Raw genomic sequence first — 21,221 nt, forward strand, 5'->3', positions numbered from 1 at the left:
CTCTCCTTCTCAAACAGGGGTTTGCACATTTTGACCTTGGTGTCAGCACAGTCAGACTAAAGCTGCTGAATAGCATGTCTCTTTTTTTTTCCTCAAGGAGACGTGTGGCAACAAATACTTTTCTCTTGTTCTTACTGAAAAGAATAGCGAGGGGCATATCCAGCTCTCTGTTTTCATATTCCTCAACAAGAACCGCTCTGTAGTCAATTTAAATCGACTATTTGCCTGTTACCGGCGCAGATGTAACACAAATGTTACTGGTTCACCACTCTGATCCGACCATAAGTAATGCAAGAATTTCAATCATCCCACTGCTCGGCTATACTCGCCTGTCCTTGGCGGGCCGCAGGGGGACTGTTGCCTGTCTCCAGCGGTCACTGCATGAGAGGCAGGATACATGCTGGACAGGTCACCAGTCCATCACAGGGCAAGAGAGACACACAGGACAGACAGCCATACACACACACACACCCAGCCCTGAGGGCCATCTAGAGAGAGGAACCTAACATTCATGGTTTTGGACCGCAGGAGAAAACACAAGTGTGCACAGAGAGAACATGCAAATACCATGCAGAACCATGGGACCCCGGGACCTTTTCTGTCTGTGAGGCAACTGGGCCACGGTTCATCCCAAAGTACAATTCACTGTGGTCTTAAAATGATATTTGTGTCATTGTTTAGATAAGTTTGGAAGAATGAACACATAGAACATTTTATCTAATCATTCAGTGTCTTCCACTTATCTGAGATCTGGTCGCAGAGGTAAGGGGCGCAGGAAGGAAACCCAGAAATTCCTCTCCCCAGCGACACTCTCCACCTCATTCTTGGAGACATTACGATGTTCTCAGGCCAGAAGAAATACATATTCCCTTCAGAGAGTTTTGGAGGGAATACATATCCCTTCTGGCCTGGGAGTGATATGTGGTCCCTCCAAAGGCCAGATGGGAAATATTGTTCTCCCAGTGGGTTCTGGGTCAGCTCCTGTATCTCTCCTCAGTGGAACGTGTCCAGAAAATCCTCAAAAGGGAGCACTCAAAAAAGACCGTGATCAGATGCCTAAACCACCTCAATTGACAGCTTTTGATAGAGAGTAGCTAAGACTCTGCTATGAACTTAATGCTAATGATGGAACCCCTCAGCTTATAGCCACCCTTTAGAGTACCGTTAAACTCAATTCAGCCACTTAAGGATCTCTCCCATTTTAGTTAAACTCTTTCTTTGCTACCAAAAACCCAAGATCCGATGGCATTATGGCAGACAAGACCCTAACCATCTTTACAACTCCTGCTCCATCCCACTGTAACTCATAAACAAGACGCCAAGATGCGGAAACCCTCTGTAGAAGGCAGAAAGTAACCCTCAATCTTTGAGGAGAAGCCCAATTTAGACCAAGCCTTAGATTTAGAGGCACTGACTCTCATCCTGACCTCTTTACATTTGGCTGTGAACCTCTCCAGTCCAAGTTGAAGGCAATGCTCTAAAAAAAAAGGTACATCTGAATCGCATCTGCAAAGACCAAAAATGAGATCCCGAGGCTCTGAAACCAGACACCCTCCTCTCCACCGATATGCCTTGAGAGATCATCACAAGCAGAAGTGGAGGACAAGGAGTAGCCTGAGAGTCCAACACATAGTACTAAGAAAAAGCTCGACCATGTGCCAAGAATGCAGAAACTACTCTCAATTTGGGTATGAAAGGAAATATACAAGAAAAGGAAAGCACTTAAAAGCATCTTATGTAGCCAAAACTCTCGAGTAGTTCCCAACGACATGCCTCAAGAGAAATGATTGCAAACCTTCACATCCATAAAACAAGTGTACTGTACAACCAAATTCCCATGATCCTCATGATCAACTCTGTGCTGTGGCCAGGATGAAAGCCACGCTGCTCCTCCTGATTAGGAAGTTCAACACTCTCCTTTCCGACACTCAATAGTAAAACTTTCCAAGAAAGGTTGAGAGAGGTGATCCCTCAATTGTAAGTTCCGGTCCCCCTTCTAAAACATTGGGATCACCACCCGGGCAGCCGGTCCACAAGTGTTGTCCCAGCCCTCCACGTGACACTGAAGAGGAGTGTCCACCATCACAGCCTCACAATGTCTAGAGTCTTTTGCATCTTGGGATATCCTGGCATCTTGGTGATGAGCTTATTTAACTACCTCAGTGACTTCTGCCAGAATGATGGACTCACCTTCCACCAAGTCCTCATTACTGTATGCCTCTGGGAAAGCAAAATGGTTAGTGGATTAAAGAGATCCTCAGAGTATTCTGTCAAGAGCTCAACAATATCCCAAGGTCTGATCTGCACTCCCTCTCATAAATCAAACAAAGTCTGAGATGGGCCATGCTTTGCTTCCTAAAGGGGACCGCAAACTAGACCAGCTCCCAACAGGGATCATGGAACATCACCTCAGAAGACACAAGTCTGAACTAACACATAAATCAGTTTTGTCCGTGACACCTACAGAAAGTGAACAGCTCTAGATGAGCTTTTCTCTAGACAAGACAAAGCAAGAAAGATCAAACCCCAAAACCTCAGATCATAGGAAACAAAGCTCATATTCAGTCACAAACAGAAATCCAAACCCTAACTTGCATTGTGTAAAAATAATCAGAGCCGTAATAAAGAAATACAACACTGGGTGTAAGGTTTTTGTTGTTCACAAGAGTTGGAGAGCATATAACCTTCACACGAGATAGGAGACATGGTACAGTACAAATGCTGTTAATCTTCACTGCAAAAAGGTGGTGGGGAAAACAAAATAACTGATATAGAATGACTCCTCTAAGTCAAAATAGAAATATTTTTCAAACTAAAAAATCTCTTTTGTGCTGCAAAAACCCCAGACGCTTAATACATAAACCCTATAATTCAAGCATGACCTTTAATAATGGCTAATAAATACTATTAACTCTAATACTGATAATACCTAATCCATTGCTTTACGGAACAAAAATCTAAATCTTAAGTTTTTATGTTTGTCCAACCGTTGATTTTAGTTTTGAAAAGAGAGGCAATAAATGAGAGCTTTAGGGAATATATATAGCCACATCAAACAGCTCTAACTTAAACCCTTTTTATTGTTTATTTTACTGTGAACCAGATCATAACTTACTAATTAAACATCATGGTGTGCTAATTGGGTCTTTACAGGGAATCGAGCTATAGCACACTTGATCAACTGCAGTAATATGTCAAGTAAGATTATTATTATGTATGTGATTTTTATTTTTATTTTTTCACATTGGGACATAAAGACTTAAAGACCAACTAAAGCAGGTCAAAAACATATGAACAATTAATGAACAACAACACTATAGAGGCACCCCCAAATGCTAATAACTGAAGCTGCGTGCTGACTCTAGTTTGTTCCTCTTTTGGTCCAAAGACAATAACTTCAATTTTGTTTCATTGATTAATGTGTTCTAAGCATCCATTCAGTGCAGGGATGGGTTCAGAGTCACCTGGTGACACCGTAATGTAGAGCTGTGTATCATCTGCGTAGTTATGGTAACTAATCTTGTTTCTTGTTATGACCTCAGCTGGTGGGAGCATATAGATATGATCAGATCAAAGCATATTTATGAATGGCCCAATCAAAACGGGGCCTAAACGAAATTGTGAATTTGTAGCAACAGAAGAAGAAAAAAATAACGTTGATAAGAAATCCTCTCCATGCAATCTTATTGAGATTGAGCTATTCTGTAAAGAGGAATGAAAGACGGAGTCTGTAGGAGTCCCAAGGCCGTTGAGAGATACCCCGAAATATTCGCAGCTGTATTCACGACGTACGGGGGTTTTGCAAAGCATTGACGCAGGGGAGCTTATGACAAATGCACGGCATATTTGTTTTATTTATTTATTTTATTGGTGGTGGTGGGAGGTCTGTGATATGTTTTCTGTTTCACAAATGTGCTCTACATTTTATTTTATGTTACGATGAAAGGGGGTAAATTCAGATGCACAGAACACTTTGAGATTTTTGTCTGAGAATATAAAACAACAAAAATTGAAAACCATGAATAATTTTGCCGCTACTTCAAAATCGTGCACTACCTTATTGATTTTATTTAGTGGTGTCAGAACAAAAGGGTAAATTACAAATGCATGGTACAATTTAATTTTTTTTTTTTAAAAACTATGTGTCATTCTACTTTCTTTTCACAATTATGGAAGTGTAATTTAATACACTGTCGGTTTCATGTGTTGTAAAAAAAAAACATGGAAAAGTTCAAGGATTGTGACTACTTCTGCAAGTCACTGAATTTGTAGAAGTGCTTTAATAAGCTTTCTTTGTGCTGGGTTCATAAATACCAAATTCTCTTTTGGTATTTATGAACTTTGCACTATGCTTTTCTCAGGTTAAACACCCTAAAGCCTGAATTATCAGACAATTTTTCCAAGCATTACATTTAAAATCTCGGCTTGATTCAAGCAGTGAAATTCTCATGTCTGTGTTCAAACTCAAACATTTGCTTAGCTAGCGAGAGAGTTAGCGTGGATAGAAGGAGGACTCAAAGGAGGACTGAAACGTGGGGAGTGATTGAGGTGAATTTTAGTTTGTGGCACGTTTGAGTTTGGGGCTTCCTCTTTGAAGCCGTGCTGCTGAAAAAAAGCCTCTCCTTCGGGAAGCCTTTGCCAGCCTGCACACAGTCTGCCACAATCTTGTGATCTCACTGGGAGAGAAAAAAAAAAGCACATGAAAGATCACTCTCAAATACACCCACGCACTGAGGGGAGGCATGAGTCGCAGAGATTACTTCAGTCGCAGCATCTACTATTGAGCCCTATTCTTATCACTGCACTGTTTGCTCTCTCTAGGCCGTGAGCTCAATTGACATTTCACCTCGTTTCTGGTAAAACACCTCTAAAGCCTTATTGTCTTCTTATTTCCATTCCACGTTACAGCAAAAATACCTACATTTCCCCCCTCATCCTTCTCTTGGGAATTCATCAAACTCCCTGCGCCCTTTGTGGAACATTAAAACCCTGAGCATGCCCACACCTGCACTGCTCTAATTTATCCATGGCATTGCTCATGAATGAGGGGAACCTTATCCACCATTTGCATGTGTGCTGTCATTCCCTCAGATGGCTGCCTGTATCATCTGACTCACAACGTGGATCTATCCTCCCACATCATGGAAACACAAAGACAGCATGTTCATGCGGGAAAGACGTGAATGCGCCACTTTCCTCGCCCCATAAAAACACGTGCGTACGATCGTGAGTGGAAGCAAAGTGCTGAGTGTGTTCTGCGCTATATGTCGAGCTTCCCTCTGCGCAGCTTGACTGGGTGAACCCCCCCCCCCCCACACCCCTCAGCATTTTTTTCTCAATATGTGTGACTACATTACGCGAGCTCCCCATCCCCCCGCTTGGAGAGTCTCTACCCAGCAGGTCCCTGGGGTGGGTGTTGGTGTGGAAAGCAGACCTTTTTTCCCTGTCCGTGGGATGTTATTGATGAGGTGAGGTAATGGGTTCCCCCCACTGTGCTCACATGGACACCGAGGATAAATCAGACTGCGGGTAAGAAGCAAGCAGCCATTCCACCTCTCCTCAGACTCAACTGCCATTTCATTAGCTTTATTTATGGGGGGTTGTGCTCTTCTGAACCCCCTCTTTTGGTCCTCCTTCTGAAACTTCTGCTTTTCTCCCTCTGTCCTCGCTCTGAAATTCCATGGCAACCCATATACGCCACAATCAATCCCCCCCGCCTTCTTGTTCCTGGAAAATATTAGCTGTACTGTCAGCCAAACTTCCCTGGGACTGGAAGTAGTCCTGCGTGTCTAAACCTCGTCTGGACCAAGACGTGACACTGAGCCTGTTATCCTGAGATGGACAAAGGGCCGCAGAGATTGGGGTGTGCTTTGAAGCAGTGAGGGGACTCAGCACATCCTGGCTTTTAACGTTAGATGCCAGGCCATCCAGCTCAGCATTTCCTGCTGAGCCGTGTGTGAGCTGGCTGATCAGCAGCAATTCACCTCTGGGCTTACAGCTTAGCCACTCAGCGAGAAAGCTGTGGTCAAAGCTGGCTCCATCCTTGAGAAAACAGGAGGGGCAATCTTCATTTGCACTTGCTTGAGAAGTCGATCTTTTGTCATCAATATAACATCAATCCTTTGTTTCTCTGCTGTTAAAGATGGTTTATTTTAGATTCAGTAAATGTACTATTTTTTTTATCCTGAAAAAGATTTTGCATTCTTACCAGATCAGTTCTCTTTCTGTTTTATCATTTTAATATCTCATGTAGGTTCTTTGCACCTTGACAGAATTTCTGAGAAAGTTTGCAGCTCAACGAGCAGCTTTAATCCCAGCATGGCATCAGTGTTCTCACTATCAGTGCTGCCTGGTCATGTTCTGGGGTACGGTGAAATATCTAGGGCTGGGGTCTGCAACTGACTGCTCTGGAGTCGCAGGTGGCTCTTTGGATCTTCCGCAATGGGTCTGAATAACCTGGGCTAAAGAAATAAACAAATGTTTATGTTTTTTTAATATTAATATATATATATATATATATATATATATATATATATATATATATATATATATATATAGTAACTAATGTAGGTTTTAGCAGTTTAATTTTTTTGTTTTTGTGGAATAACTACATTGAATTTCCACAACAGTATGATACAGAAAAAGCAATAAATACTTTGTAGATCTATTTTTTTGTTATAAAGTTGGAAACTATGAGGAATTTTTTTATCCAATTTTTCACAAATACATGCAATCAAGGAAAACCTGGTGTTATGTTTTTCTTTGCTTAAAAACGCAATGATAGATAAAAATAGTTGTTATTTTTTTCTGTTTCAATATTTTCATTGCAAGACATTAACATAGATGACAAATATCCAGATGAAGTTACTACTGTTTACATCAACATATAAGACAAAACACAAAAGGTGTCAAGAGCCATTAAGAGAATAACCCAAAAATCCCTGCCGCCTAGGGCACACAACAAAGCTAAGCAATAAGTCTGCAACCGCTTGATTAAATTCTTCACATAGTGGCAACACATCTGCAAATATTGTTATGTATCTTTTTCTTAGAATAATGTAACCTATACAAAAGTTTAAACTGGATCAGACCGCATCTAGCGTTAAGGGAACATAAATTAACATATTTCAGACCTTTTTCCTGAATGTCAACTGTTATTTCTGTCCCCAATTCCCTTTCCCAGTCCATCTTTACACTATCTATGTTTATTTGTCTAAGTTATTGTAGTACATCATAGATAAATGAGATTGCGTGGTTTCAGGTTATACAGACACTGATCTGGTTTATCTGGTGTTGCGCTTTTAAAGTTGTCAAGATGTGTTCTTACTAAATGTCTAACCTGTAGGTAGGTAGAAATCTGTTTTAAGCACTCAATATTTCTCCTGGAGCTGCTGGAATGATGCAAACACTTCCTAGATGTATAAGTCCTCCACTCAATACAATCCCCAAACATCTTATCTGTCAAGGGCCCCATCCAGGGCTGGATGGGGCCTTTGACAGATAGGAAATGATTGGTTTGACAGATAGGACATGATTGATTTGCATACAATGGTAATGGGAAGGACAGAGGTCTGAGTTTGAAATGTTTGGTTATCTGTTCCCAGATCTGAATAAGATCATGTGCAACCAAATTGTAACTGTAAAATTATTTTCAGAGACAAAAGGAAGACATTGAAATAGGCACAACTGAGGGAGGGAGACAGTGTTCCTGTTCCATGTCTGCCCACCTGTTAAGCAAAGTTATCTTTTCTAACCAATAGGGGAAAAAAGTATGTTATCTGCTCAGTAAAAATGTATAAAGTTTGGGAGGGCCAGGCCTCCTGTCCTAGATTTGCACGTATGTCTCCAGTGGGATTCATCATTCCAAATTAACAGAGAAATTATTGATTCTAGCTTGTTAGAAAAAGCTTTAGATGATAAATTAAAAGAGGTACAACAGTTGTGGGATAAACTAAAATAAAGTTTCATAAGCTTCAAATATTCAATAATACTTCTTTGTTATAGTTAACCCTAAATATCTGAATATATCCCATGTCTGTTTACTGTAAATGTTGTGTGTTCTAACACAGTGGGGTCTTCGCACAGCACTGGCAGCAGCTCCCTCTTTTCTCAGTTTACCTTGGGTCCAGACAGAGTGCTAAATATCTTTATTGTCTCTAGTAAAGCTGGCATAGAAGTCTGTGGTCTTGTTATATACTTCAAAATGTCGTCTGCATAAAGTTACAGTATATCTTGTAAGAAGCTTTTCCGTTGTACTTAAGGACTTTGATGTTTGCTTGTATTATTGCTGCATAGAGGTAGGGCCATTCTATGCAGAAAACAGCCTTTTCGGCAAAGCTGCCAGGTTTTGTGGTGAGACATTGGTGCAGGGACAGAAAAACACGACCCATGTAAGGAAGCTAGCCATCAACGGGGTTGTCACCAGTTCAATTCCCGACTTGGAGACCTGTGCTGCATGTCATACCCCTTCTCTCTTTACCCATTTTCTGTCTAGCAACTGTCAAATAAAAGCAACTAGAGCTACAAAAATAAAAAATTTAAAGAAATTACAAATTTCTGTCGGATCCAGAGTTGTGTGTATTTCTCTACTATCCAGTTCCATGCAGGGTGTGAGTAGCAAGTGTGGCTCCATAGCAGAAGCTTGGTAGGACCAGTCAAGAGGAGCCTAGAAAAGAAAGATACACAACAAGACATGCACCATTTTTTTACTCAATCAGCGTAGTAATTAGATCTACAGCGCCTTCTCTGTTTCCCTTGTTCACAAGTACTGCTAATAATAATGTTTGTCCTGGTTTTTCAGGAAACCTACCCAAAACGTTTTCAAGTTCTCCCTCTCCTGTGCTCTCCATTCTCTCTTCTTCGACAACTGGAGAAATCCTCTCAAGATCACCCTCCATTGATCTGCTGTCCTCCTGGTCACACCACTCTTCAACTTACCTTGAGCTCACCTTCCTGTCTAATCTCCAATGCCACCCAGTCCGCTGCATGCTCATTCCTGGAAAGAAGGAACGAAGAGACCGTATCATCAAATTGTTGTTCTCCACCTTCTACCAAACTTAGTTTCTGAGGATTAGCTCACCTTTGCCTGGACCTGTTCCGCTGTTTTAATTTCACAACCATCCCTATACAGTCAACACAATTGCCTCTTTTCTAAAGTGTTTCTTCTGAAACTTGCCCAGAACCCAGAGGAGATACCCTCCAGCTTTTAAATCTTCAATAAAAGTGTTAAACGATTTCACTGTGTCTAATTGCTGACTGCACTAGATAACAGTTTACTATAGTACATATTTATCAAAAAAATATTTTGTCTTTTTTTTTTGTCATTTAAATAATTCTCATTTAGTTGGACTGAGGGGAAAACTATGATTTTTGGGATTGTAATGGGTGCATAACCCTGATCTAGGGTAGCGATGCCTTAAACCAGGGGTGTCAAACTCATTTTGGTTGAGGGGCCGCATACAGCTTAATCTGATCTCAAGAGGGCCACACGAGTTAACTCATTGCAAGATTAAATAGAACTAATAAATGTGGGCTTGTTGTTGATTTTTATGTTAAATTAATTTCACTTTTACACAATATATTATGAATAACCTCAGCGTTTATAAGAAAAGTATGTGCAATTTCAACAATACTTTTACTCAGTTAAACATTTACTTGTGCATTATGCATAAGAACTGATCACAGTGATTATACAATGTTAAAAAACATTTATTCACATTTTTTGGAACTTAAAAACACTGTCCTTCATGACAAAATACATCAAACAGATAAATATTAAGAAATTATTTAAATTTTTCCACACCTGAAGCTTAATCTGCTAATTAAAACACAGCGCCCCTCGTGGACAATATAGGAACTGCAGAATTTCAATTAAACAAAGTACATGTTTTTTTCAATAATTGTTTTATCATTCTCTTCCTTTTATCTCCTCTTTCTTTCACCTTTTGTTTTTTTTCTTCTTGTTATTTCCTCTTTTCCTCCTTTCCTCTCCTACTTTCCCATTGTAGTGTCCATATCATTTGAGATATTCCCCGCATGAATCATAATAAAACTATTCACATTCATAAATCAAGCGGAGCACTATGACAAAAGCAGTACTGCTCCACTTGTGAAAGTCAAATCTAATGAGCTCTTTTTGGCATTAAGACAACAATTCTTATTGCCACATTGCCAGACAGGACACTGAAAAAAAAAAAAAAGCCACCGGGCCGGATTAAATTGTTCGGCGGGCCGTATGTTTGACACCCCTGCCTTAAACATTTCTTACCCACATTTTATCCTATTATAAATAAAAATGTATACATTTTAGAGGGATTTTATGGGATAAACCAAGTAGTCTATAACATTGAAGTAGAAGGAAAATTATAAATAATTTTTCAATTTTTTTAGAAAAAATGTCTGAAATTAAAACAAACCTCTTTTCTGTGATACCTGTCCAAAATCTGGATATCGTCAAAAGAGTGCCCTTTTCTCTAGAGGTACCAGTGGACTGCTGAATCTTTCCGCGAGCTGCTGGCACTCCTGTGCTGTGCCTCGTGTTTATGATACCTGATCCCTGATCCCTTAAAATAAAACGCAATGCAACCAGTTGCCTTCAAAAATCACCAGTAACCAAACAGGTTTGACTCGTGTATAATTTTATTCTCATTGTAAATCCACTGTTCCGTGAAAGCCTCAAGGATTTCTTTAAAGCACTGGTCTATCCATCATCCAAAGGGGAAAGAGTAAAGTACAACTACGGGTATACAAAGACATGACCGTCTACCTAAACTGACAGCCCGGGCAAGCAGAGCTTTAATTAGAAAAGCTGCCAAACGGCCACTCTGGAGACGCTTGAGAGATCCAAATCTTAGATGGGAGTAACCGCTGAGACGACTCTTGGTGCCCTTAACAAATCTGGTGTTTATGGAAAAACAGTATAAAAAGACACATTTGAAAGGAAGAAAAAAAACTTAAAGAGGTCTTGTTTGTTAGCCTCGTGAGACCATCCTGATCTCGCGAGCTTTCAAGGTTTCACTCACAGATCAGTCTGGCTACCTTCCGTTAAAGAAAATTTGGAGCCGTTCACCAAACGAACGTCCAATCAGCGTTGGCTTTGAAGCGGGTGGAGGTGTGACGCAACGGGAAGATCGACAGTTCAGTCTAAAGAACATGGCGGCTTCAGCCGATGAAACTAGCGTTAGCGTGGCTATCGAGCAAGTTTTATCGGAATTACAGAGTATTTATTCGCTGAAAGAAGAGCAAAACGCTGGTCTGGAGGCTTTTCTCAGAGGAAAAGATGTTTTTGCTCGTCTCCCGACTGGTTTCGGCAAGAGCTTGTGGTTGTGTTTTCGTCGTCGCTGTTAGTACGTCATATACTTCGTTGATCTGATTGGTTTATTTGGCCCGTCTATCACCAACATAGGCCAATCAGCTAACCAGTATTTTCGCCCCTTCCCAAAGTTACTTCAACAGAAAGTTTCCAGATGGATATGCGGAGAAAATCCATCTGGCGGAGTCAGGTTACTTGTTTGTAGCCAACTACAAGCCATGTAGGGGACATGTTAAAACATTGAAGAAGGTTCCTGAATATAATTGAAAACTGTAGCTACATTTGAAAACTGGTCTGCACAGATGCTCTCCAGGCAATCCAGCCGAGCTTGAAGTGTGTTGCAAGCATGAAGGAGCAGAAACCTAACAGTCTGGATGTGTAAACGTGGTGGAGGCACCTCAAACGATCCAAAAGTTGTAACTTTACCACGAGCTCGATCCAGAAAGGAGACTGGTTGGGGGGCTGGTGACAAAATCAATATAAATGTACCTCACACTTTTCAGACTGTCATTTATCGTTTACGTTTGACTTCGCAATTATGGGCAGCTTTTTGTTTATCGCATAAAATTCCACATCACTCTTTTGTGCGTAAAATGTACCATGCGTTATGCAACACGGATCTGACATTAAACTGTGGAGAAGCATTGTCTGTTCATAGGTGTTTCCCTTAAAATCAGAGGGAACAGATACACCCCCCCCCTTTTTTTTTTCTTTGCTCACTTCCTGGTGAACGGTGATTGCATGAGATTCATGCTGAAAAGCGTTCATACAAGGTCCGCTTTACTGAACGCTGCATGAATCTATGCAGGATAACAGATGGTTGACTGAGCTCCAGTGAGGCAGTGCCAATGCCAGCTTCCTTACAGGGGTGCACTTGGATGTTGAACAAGTGTGAATATGTCTGTCATGCTCATGGCAGCCAGAGACAAAAAGGAAATTCAGGCAACAATTAACGACTTGAAAAGAAAAACACACTGAACCGTGACATGCAAAGCATTACCTAAATATACCACTAAAGGACATGCATCACAGGGGTGGGTGTGAACTGATACTTATCCTCTGAAGGGTAAAGTAAAAACATATCAGACAGATTACACTTTGCTTTTGCTTTTCTGCCATATAACCAAATTGAATCTCCTGTCACTGTTGGTAAACTACGAGAAGCTGTGATGCATTCAATGGAAGCAGAGTGTCGAGCTGGAACAACTTATGTGGCAACAGCAACATGTAGTCAACACGCGATCTTTGTAGGAGAGAGAGGAAGGAAAAGCGAGAGAAAAGCATGTGTTGGCAGTTGACCAGGTGCAGAGAGACTCAGGAAGTTGAGCCGGAATTCCAACAATGCAGGCCGTCTCTTCGCTCCTCTGTGAGGCGCTGCCATTTCTTGCTTTTCTTTGTTGTGGCGAGAGCGAAAGAGAGAGGCAGTCAGGTGAAGTCCTGTGGCTGCGACTCTCAGATTTGACTGTGAAATGTAAACCTGGGCTGATGCCTGATATGAGGAAAACGGGGGTGGCACACGGTGCCAGAAAAACAGGCGGGTTCATTTCTCGCTTTCTCCTCTGACACAATGGTAAAAAAAAAAAAAAAAAAAAAAAAAACATATCATTTTTCCAGTCCGTCTGAGTCGACCCTGCTCTTCCAATAATGAATGCTGGCGAAGGCAAAATGAATTAGTCCCTATGAAAATGATATGGCAGAACAGAGGGAGTATCTCTCTTTATAGTGCTTTAACAGATCCCAACACAGAGCATCAACCTCTTTCACCTAAAATCCGATTATAAATGAAACATGTAGTAGTAGTTTGAAATATTTCACATCTATTGGAGTGTTGGAATTGAAAGATATCCATAAACCATCCATGACTGCAAAACAAGCAGAAATCTCCTCCGCATGCAGATCCACAATTATTGAAAATCCCTGGTAAGGATAAAAACTCTTCTTTAATTGCAGCAGGATCTAAAATTGAACAATTTATTAAAATCCAATCTGTCAGTGGATGTTAACCGATGCAACAAAAAAAAAAGCAAAAAAATAATAAAAAAAACCAACAAAAGCTGACTTTCCCACAGGAAATACAAGATTCCATCTATCCGACCAGAGAGGGGTTGCCAGTATTAAAACGCTGTTATACTGAGAGCCTGCTTCCAAAAACCCTGGAAAACTTGTGTGTGCGTGGCCTTTTGAAGTCTTTGATGCATCAGAACCTTTAAAAAAATAAATAACTGGTGGTCTGTACGAGAAACTAAAAATGGATCATCATTGGGTCTTTCAGGATGATGTGATCCAAAACGTCTGGCCCAAGAGAGCGGAAGGATTTAAAGTGATGTCCTATGGGCAGGAAAGGTTTTTTCAACATTTCTGCTTATTTATATATAGTGGCCATTCACAAAACGTCTTCCCAAGGGACTTTACAAAAACAAATCAAATTCCATTTCACCATGCAAACAGATTCCAAGTTAAGTAAATGCATTCTAATGAATCACAGTTCCTAACCGATGCAGTCAAGGTCAGTTTATTATTCAAACTGGTTAAAAGGTTTTCTATCTTAGAAAAGCCGGCAGGTTGCATGGAGTCACTGACCTGCAGCACTGATTCCTCCTGGAATCCTGGATTCCTCCTGGAAGAGCGTGTAGCCGCAGTGGAGAGGAAAACTCCCCTTTAACAGGAAGACACCTGCAGCAGAACCAACCTCCATGTCCAATTAGACATTATGCAAAAGCAATAAAAGATTTGTTTATTTCAAGTCTTTTTACACATTTTTACAAAGGGCGGCAGTAATAGCATAGGGCGCTGCATAAATGTCTTTCTGTGTACCAGCAATTTCGGAGACTGGCTCTGGTAGAGTATTTAAGGTTTGTAAAAAAATTAAAAAAAGGCTTTACCAGTCACTGTCATGACAAATATAACAGCTAATTTTCTTTTTTTTTAATTACATCACTGGCTATGCAAAGTGCAAAAATGGTGCAGAAGCCTACAAACACCCACTCTAAAAATGTGCACAATTCACACAATTATTATGCAATAAATAATTTGGTGCCGGCACAAATGTCATAAACAGTAACGGTCACGCTGCAGCCAAAGGGGGGACATTTTCAACATGGAGACAGAACACAGAGACAGAGGAGGAGCCTCACAGCCTGAGGGTCCAGGCTGTGGGACCACCAACCTATCTTTTAGGAGACCTGTATTTCATATGATACTATGGTACCCCCCTCCTTACTCCACCATTATCTATTTCCCTTCAGGATCTTTCACTCATCTTTTAATTCATAACTGCAATGACTGTCTGCGGTGCATCCCTCAGCTGACTCCCTTGAACTCTTCAAAGTCTCCTCCTTGATGGAGTCACTTTCGGTGTTGCCTCCTCTCAATGTGGGGGCCCTGGATCTGTTTAAACAACCCACTCCAGTTCTTCCTGAAACTAGCAGAACGAGACACTTCAGGCGCTCCCCCTCCAAAGTGGGTCGCGAACGCGTGTTGTCAACAGACACGAAACGTGTCCGAGCATTTACGAGACCTTGAAGTGGCTCTTCCGTTCGTCTCTCTGCAGACGAGCGCGGCTGCCAGCAGCCGAGACGAGAAGCGTTTGTGTTTTCGTCGACGAGCTGCGAAACGGGGCAGAGATAGGCGGATGTGTTATTCAGGCAACCCGCCCAGGTCCAGATAAGGCGGCTGAAACAAACGGTTATCTTTCCGGCTCTGATGGCTGAATGAGGAGATGGTGGCTTTACTGATGGTTTTGAGGAGGGGGTCCCAAACCGCAGAGCTGAAAGCACAAGACCGCTAAGGAAAACAACCTTCTGACATCGCTGAGGAGAGCTGTTGCTGAGATTTAGGTCGAGATATGGCACGTCTGAAGTGTTCCAGACAGTCATGTGCCAAATACCGAATGCCTCGGCCAGGTGGAAGCAGACGTTTTAAAGCATTTCAAATGAAGTGAATCTGATTGATGCGGCCTTTCGCAACCTGTCATAATATTACGTAACCGCCGAGCTCTTTGTCTAATTACATTCGCAGGTTTCACGGAAAGATCTCCTAGCCAGAGGATTTTTTTTTTTTGGAGACGGCAAACGCTTGCAGCTTGGGTGGCGGTTCCAGCAGCCGGCCGTAGCCGCGGGGAGCCGATCGAAAGGTTTCAGATCATTTGCAGGCCGCTGGCTTGGGTACAGTCATCAACCACGTGCACAGCGTGAGACGCCGGGATCCCCAGAAAGCTATCCTTCAATGCTAAATTGGTGTGTTCACAGCTTGTACTTCTCCACGGGAATCGAGGCGCACAGATGTCGGGTTCCCGGGGAGTCCGCGCTTGAGTTGACCCGGAGTTCAGGCCAGAGCAGAGGTGGGGGGGGGGGGGGTCGTCCCTGTCTGCATCGTCATGGGAGCGATCTTGCAACATAGGTTTTTGTATTTCTACGGCATCCGTTGGTCTATTTGCCCGATTGTTCGGTCGTAATGTTGGCTGCAGGTCAAACACGGGGATCAGCAGCGAGTCTTGTAGGGTCTGAGGAGTGCGGCCATCACCCACAGGTGGAGGCAGACAGAGGGAGACCCTTGTCATGCGTTTGAACTACCTCAACTGCCTCATATAAGTTTGGATGAGCAGAGGATTCAATTCAATTCAATTTTATTTATATAGCGCCAAATCATGAAACATGTAATCTCAAGGCACTTTACAAAATCAAGTTCAGTCATATTATACAGATTGGGTCAGATTATACAGATTGGTCAAAAATGTCCCAGTTGATTGCATCAAAGTCCCGACAAGCAGCATTCACTCCTGGGGAACTGTAGAGCCACAGGGAGAGTCGTCTGCATTGTACATGGCTTTGCTGCAATCCCTCATACTGAGCAAGCATGAAGTGACAGTGGGAAGAAAAACTCCCCAATTACGGGAAGAAAAACCTCCGGCAGAACCGGGCTCAGTATGAACGGTCATCTGCCTCGACCGACTGCTTTGATCTGTATTAACTACTCCTAAATTTTTCCAGCTTCTCCCCCACTGTGGCTTCTGAACCCCGATCCTGGAGAAAGGACGGGAGCAGACTGGTCATTGTGGCCACGGTTCTCAAAGAAACATGGACTCCCTATTGTTGGACTCCAATTAAAGAATTCTCTGAGAACCAAGTCAGAAAAGTGAGCTGAAAACTCCTTGGCACACATGATTTAGGCCTGTGACAAAAGTTACAGATAATAAGCAGAGTAGTTGCGCAGTGGATCCTTGACCCACATTGAGTGATCCAGCGTCTGTTTCAGAATGTGTTCCTTCAGTATTTGAATTGTCAAAAATTCAGAGAAATACGTGGTTATTTTCCTTCACGGCTAATTTCAGCTGGCCTGGTCAGCGAACAACACAATTAGTAGGCTACATCCCACTGGGACACGTTTAGGATGAGCGTGACGTCAATACCAAGCTCCACCTGGCAAGATGACCAGCAAACTAGCATTATTTACAATTTTGATATTAGTCTCTAATGTAAAGCTGAAACTCAGGCTGTCGAAAAGGTCCTTCAACTTTACTGGCAGCAAGTGAGACCGGCTTCTTATACAGAGATATTAATGTCTCTGTAAACAGCAGCAGCTAAACAGATACGGCAGGCGATTAAAGTCGTTCTTTACATTTACAGTCAGCTGGATAGAATACGCTGCTGTACTCAGCGGACAGACGGAAACAACACACGTTAAGCTGAACTCTTTGACCAAACGTGAAGTGGCAATTAGAAATATCTAAAAAGTCCCATCCGTCCGTCCATCCATCTAGATTCTAGATCCACATGTTGACATAAGGTCCAGGGGGGCTGGAGAGTATCTCTCGTGCTCATTGGGTGAAAGATACACAATGGGCAGGCAACACACAGACATACAGGACAAACAACCCTGCACACACACACACACACCTAAAGGCAATTTTAAAGACACCAATCCGCTTAACTATCATATTTTTGGACCGGAGAGCCCCGGGCAGAACCCATGCATGAACAGGAAGAACATGCAAACTCCATACAGAGAGTAAAGGATGATAACCTCATCGCTGTTAATAAGATGACACTATTTTAAACAGACCAGCCATATAGACTAGTTCTGCTTATAACTACTTTATAAAGAGCAGAAGGGCAAAAAGATCCACCGTGCTACTAAAACTACTCCTAAATCTTCTGGTTGGGTATTCTGATAATTTTGCATCACAAACTAAATAAGAAACAGCTGTTGTAATCAATGTTGTATAATTTGATCAGACATGTGGACAATTGTTGCATTTCTGTTTTAAGCTGAAGTGCTTATAGACCATGCCATGAAATGTACTTTTACTCCAGGTCATCATGCAGACTCACACATCTGGCTGCCTGTGTTTCTAACACGTAGCTACACGTAAGCAAACAGCACATGCAGATTAATTGTTTACTGTGGATCTAATTAGATCCCGGTCTCACACGCGCTTTAATTACTGCTTAATACAACACGACCGGGTTTATTAAAAGAAGATAAAAAAAAGTGAAAACGCTCTGAACGAGTGGTTCAGAGATATAAGCTGTTTTTAAACTTCTGTGATTACAAACGAGGTGGTTTAACTGCGCACAGCTTGAAGTGGGAATTTGTTGTGGGGGAACGGGAATCTGTGGACCTCTAGTAAGGGGGCGGGGCGAGCGGCGGAGCGGACCAATGGGGAGGCGGGGAGGCGGTTCAGCGCTGCACTGGTCTGAGCAGCAGCAGCGGTTCAGGGGGAGTATAGCAGTAGTTGTGCAGGAACTGGCTCGACAGCGCACAAACCCGCTAACGGTGCAAATGAAAACGAAAACAACACTTTTTTGTGGATTAATTCCGAGGCGAGACGTTCGCTCGAAGCAGGCGCACCTCTAAGCCACTTTGGATCGACTGACGAGGATCGGGACGTTCCCTACCGGAGGTTGTTACCGCCGATCGGTGTCTCCTGCCCCGCCGCTAAGGTTAGTTAGCTTCCATGGCTGCGGCTGTCCGTTGGTTTGGGGGTCTGCTCTGTTGTTGGATGACGGGGTCCGGCTATTCTTTGGAGAACAAACACACACATAGCATTATTGACCTTTTTTTTTCTCGCCCCCCCACCCCCCCCCCCTACGCGTTACGCCATAACCGCGCTTTGTGTCGACCCGCCGGGGAACCGAACGCCTACAAAGTGCTCGATCCACCGGGTCTTCGGCCACCAACAGCATTCCCGCTTGGCCCGATCGCCGTCAGCTCGTTGATTATTTTATAAATCACAAACACGTGCTACATGGCTAGGCTAAGCTAGCACGCAGCTAACGCGTTAGCCGGGCTAGCTGTCAGAGCTGCCGACGAGCTAGCGGCTGTGTTTGCTGGAAAGAAACAATTGAACGGTTGTGAAAAACGCGACGACGGGGCACGACGACTCGGGTGTTCACCGTAAAAAACGCACTGACAACTTTCTAGCGTGTACCTGTGTTTTTTTTTTTTTTTTGTCTTCTTAAATAGTTTAGTTTAACAATAACGTTCCGTTGGAGTTTGTAAACAGGGATTTTCCACGAGTTGTCATTAGTGTGCGCTTGGTTGCTGGTGAAATCCGCTTATTGTTGTTGTTATTATTAAATAGCTGGTAATAAGTGTGTGTTTCCGGCTGTAGTAAATTGTAAATAAAGTGAGGGATGATGAAAGCAGACGTCAGTGAGCTCGCGTTGATGATCGGTTGTCTATCTTCACATCAGATCCACAGGCACCGACCGCCAACAGCGGTGGGAGGCTCTGCTCTGCTCTGCTCTGCTCTGGCCTTTTAAACGCCATCTCCCTGCTGACATTTGGAGTTTACGCCGCCCCGCATTACCAGCAGTCACCTTGTGGCTTGTTTTGAGTCAGCTGCGAGCAAGAAGGATGTTTTGATTCGGCTGCATGCTCTCTGCAGCCAGCCACATGTGTCCAATCGCTGATGCCGTCTCTGGACGCTGGGGATGTGATCCATGCTAACACATCTGGATAAATCCTCAGAAGACATGCGTGTGTGTGTGTGTGTATAAATGTCCTAACAAATTATTTCGCTGGGGGAAAAAAGCGTTAGAAGAACTTTAAGATGACGTGTGTAGGTCTAAAGGTTAAGATGGGGCTTTCTGGGGTTGATCTCAGAAATAGCCAGATGTTCATCTATGATGGACTGTCTTGCCTCTTTAGTGAATAAATGGCATTTAATTGATATGTCCGTGTCCATTTTTTAATATATTCATAAATGCGGTGATGTAGAATATTCAGCCTCTGACACAAACAACCAAAAGCCTCCTGATTTCCATTTTCCTTCATCGTTTAAAAATGCTGAATATACCCTGAAGCTAAGATTGAATGCTATTTCTTTACATTTGCCTTCCTGTCCGCTTTAGAATAGACGTTAGGCCTTAATCGTCGGTTTATAAGGCCCTTAATGGCATTGGCCCCACCTTATTTGTCTGAATTACTGAGCTTTTGTGTGTCTGGCAGTTCTTTAAGGTGTTCAAACCAGGTTTTATTAGATACAGCGAGCAGCAGGTCCAAACACTGGAGAGATCAGGCTTTCTCAGTGGCTCCACCACTGATCAAAGTCTTTTAAAATCTCATAACTCATTTATTCCGGCTGGCGTTTAATATCAAGCAGCACCCTGAGATTCTGTTCCTGATTTTCTTTTAATCCTGATTGCCTGCTTTTATGGTTCTGTTCTTTGTTTTGTTTATCTCTGTTTGTTTTTATTGTTAATTGTGAAGCACTTTGGTCACGTTTGTTGGCTGCGCTACGGGCTATATAAATAAGCAATGATGGATTTCCTATTTTCTGTTATATTAATAGGACTCTGAACAGGCCTATTAAACCTTTTGCTCACATAATAAATCTACCGGTTTTCCCACGTGGGTAGTTGAATACGTTGGACTGAAAGTGTTTTGTTGATTTGGAAATCCACCAACTCTGTCACTGGAGCAAAACTCAACAATAAGCTGTGGCTAGGTCACAAGGCAAGGGAAATGGAAGGGGAAGAAAAAAAAAAAGACAAGCAATGGTATTCCAGATATTCTTACTTTATGTTGTCATTGGAAACTCTTGAGAATGCAACCCTCGGTCTGCAATTTAAAAAAAAAAAAATCCTTTTGAGGGGATGATGCAATCAGTGGTGTAATTAACCCGGCTGAGTGCAAACTGCAGCTGCAGATATGCTCCTAGTAGCATAACCAATTATAGAGCAGACGCAAATGCTGCTATTTTATTTTTTTAATCTATAGACTAACTTGACGGTGACTATAAACGTTCCTCCAAAAATCAACAGCCTCATTAAGGGTTAACTATTAATTATAGCTAATTATAACTAATTAAGAGTTTCATTCATGTCTCAAATTAAAACTTAGGCTGCATCAAAGTATGAGTTAACCTAAAGGTCTAACTTGCTAACTCTAGTATGACACCATTAAAAGAAGTACTTATTTATTTATCAACAGGGACACACTGTGCAGCTTGTTGTGAGCGCCGGCTTTAAGACTAAACTGGAGACAAGAAATGGGACAAATTTCAATCAGGACTGCACCTCCAAAGGAAAACCCGTTAATTCCCATTAAACCTTTTGAATTTAAAATGTAACTCCAGATATCCTGGCTATTCAGTGGAACACATCGTTGTTTTTTATTAACTGCACGTAGTGTTTATGGGGTTCTTATATTTCAAAAGCCGTTCGTAAATGAACATGGACTTATTTTAAAGGGATGAAATCAAGCTTCATGTTGACCAAGCTCGTTGGTTGTGACGACTAGTTGTTGTCTCCCAAAACCTGTTGCCCCAGGCAACAGGTCTTTGTTATTTTTTAAGCAGGACTTTGACAAAAAACCAGTGTTTCAACAGACTGTGGGTTACCTTTTTTAAGTTATACTGACTCAACATTTAATCACAGCCGGCCGTCTTGGATGTCCAGTTGGATCA

At 42.2% G+C, this 21,221-nt stretch overlaps 1 protein-coding gene across 1 annotated transcript in view; it reads left to right on the plus strand.

The window, feature by feature from the left end:
- Positions 1-18,015: 18,015 nt before the first annotated feature.
- ncor2 (nuclear receptor corepressor 2) overlaps positions 18,016-21,221 on the plus strand; it is a gene marked incomplete in the record, with an annotated part of 132,004 nt that continues 128,798 nt past the window's right edge. Inside the window, 1 exon segment of the mRNA XM_036144553.1 lies at positions 18,016-18,252.

This window comes from Fundulus heteroclitus, chromosome 12, assembly GCF_011125445.2.
Source record: "Fundulus heteroclitus isolate FHET01 chromosome 12, MU-UCD_Fhet_4.1, whole genome shotgun sequence".
Taxonomy (NCBI): Eukaryota; Metazoa; Chordata; class Actinopteri; order Cyprinodontiformes; family Fundulidae; genus Fundulus; species Fundulus heteroclitus.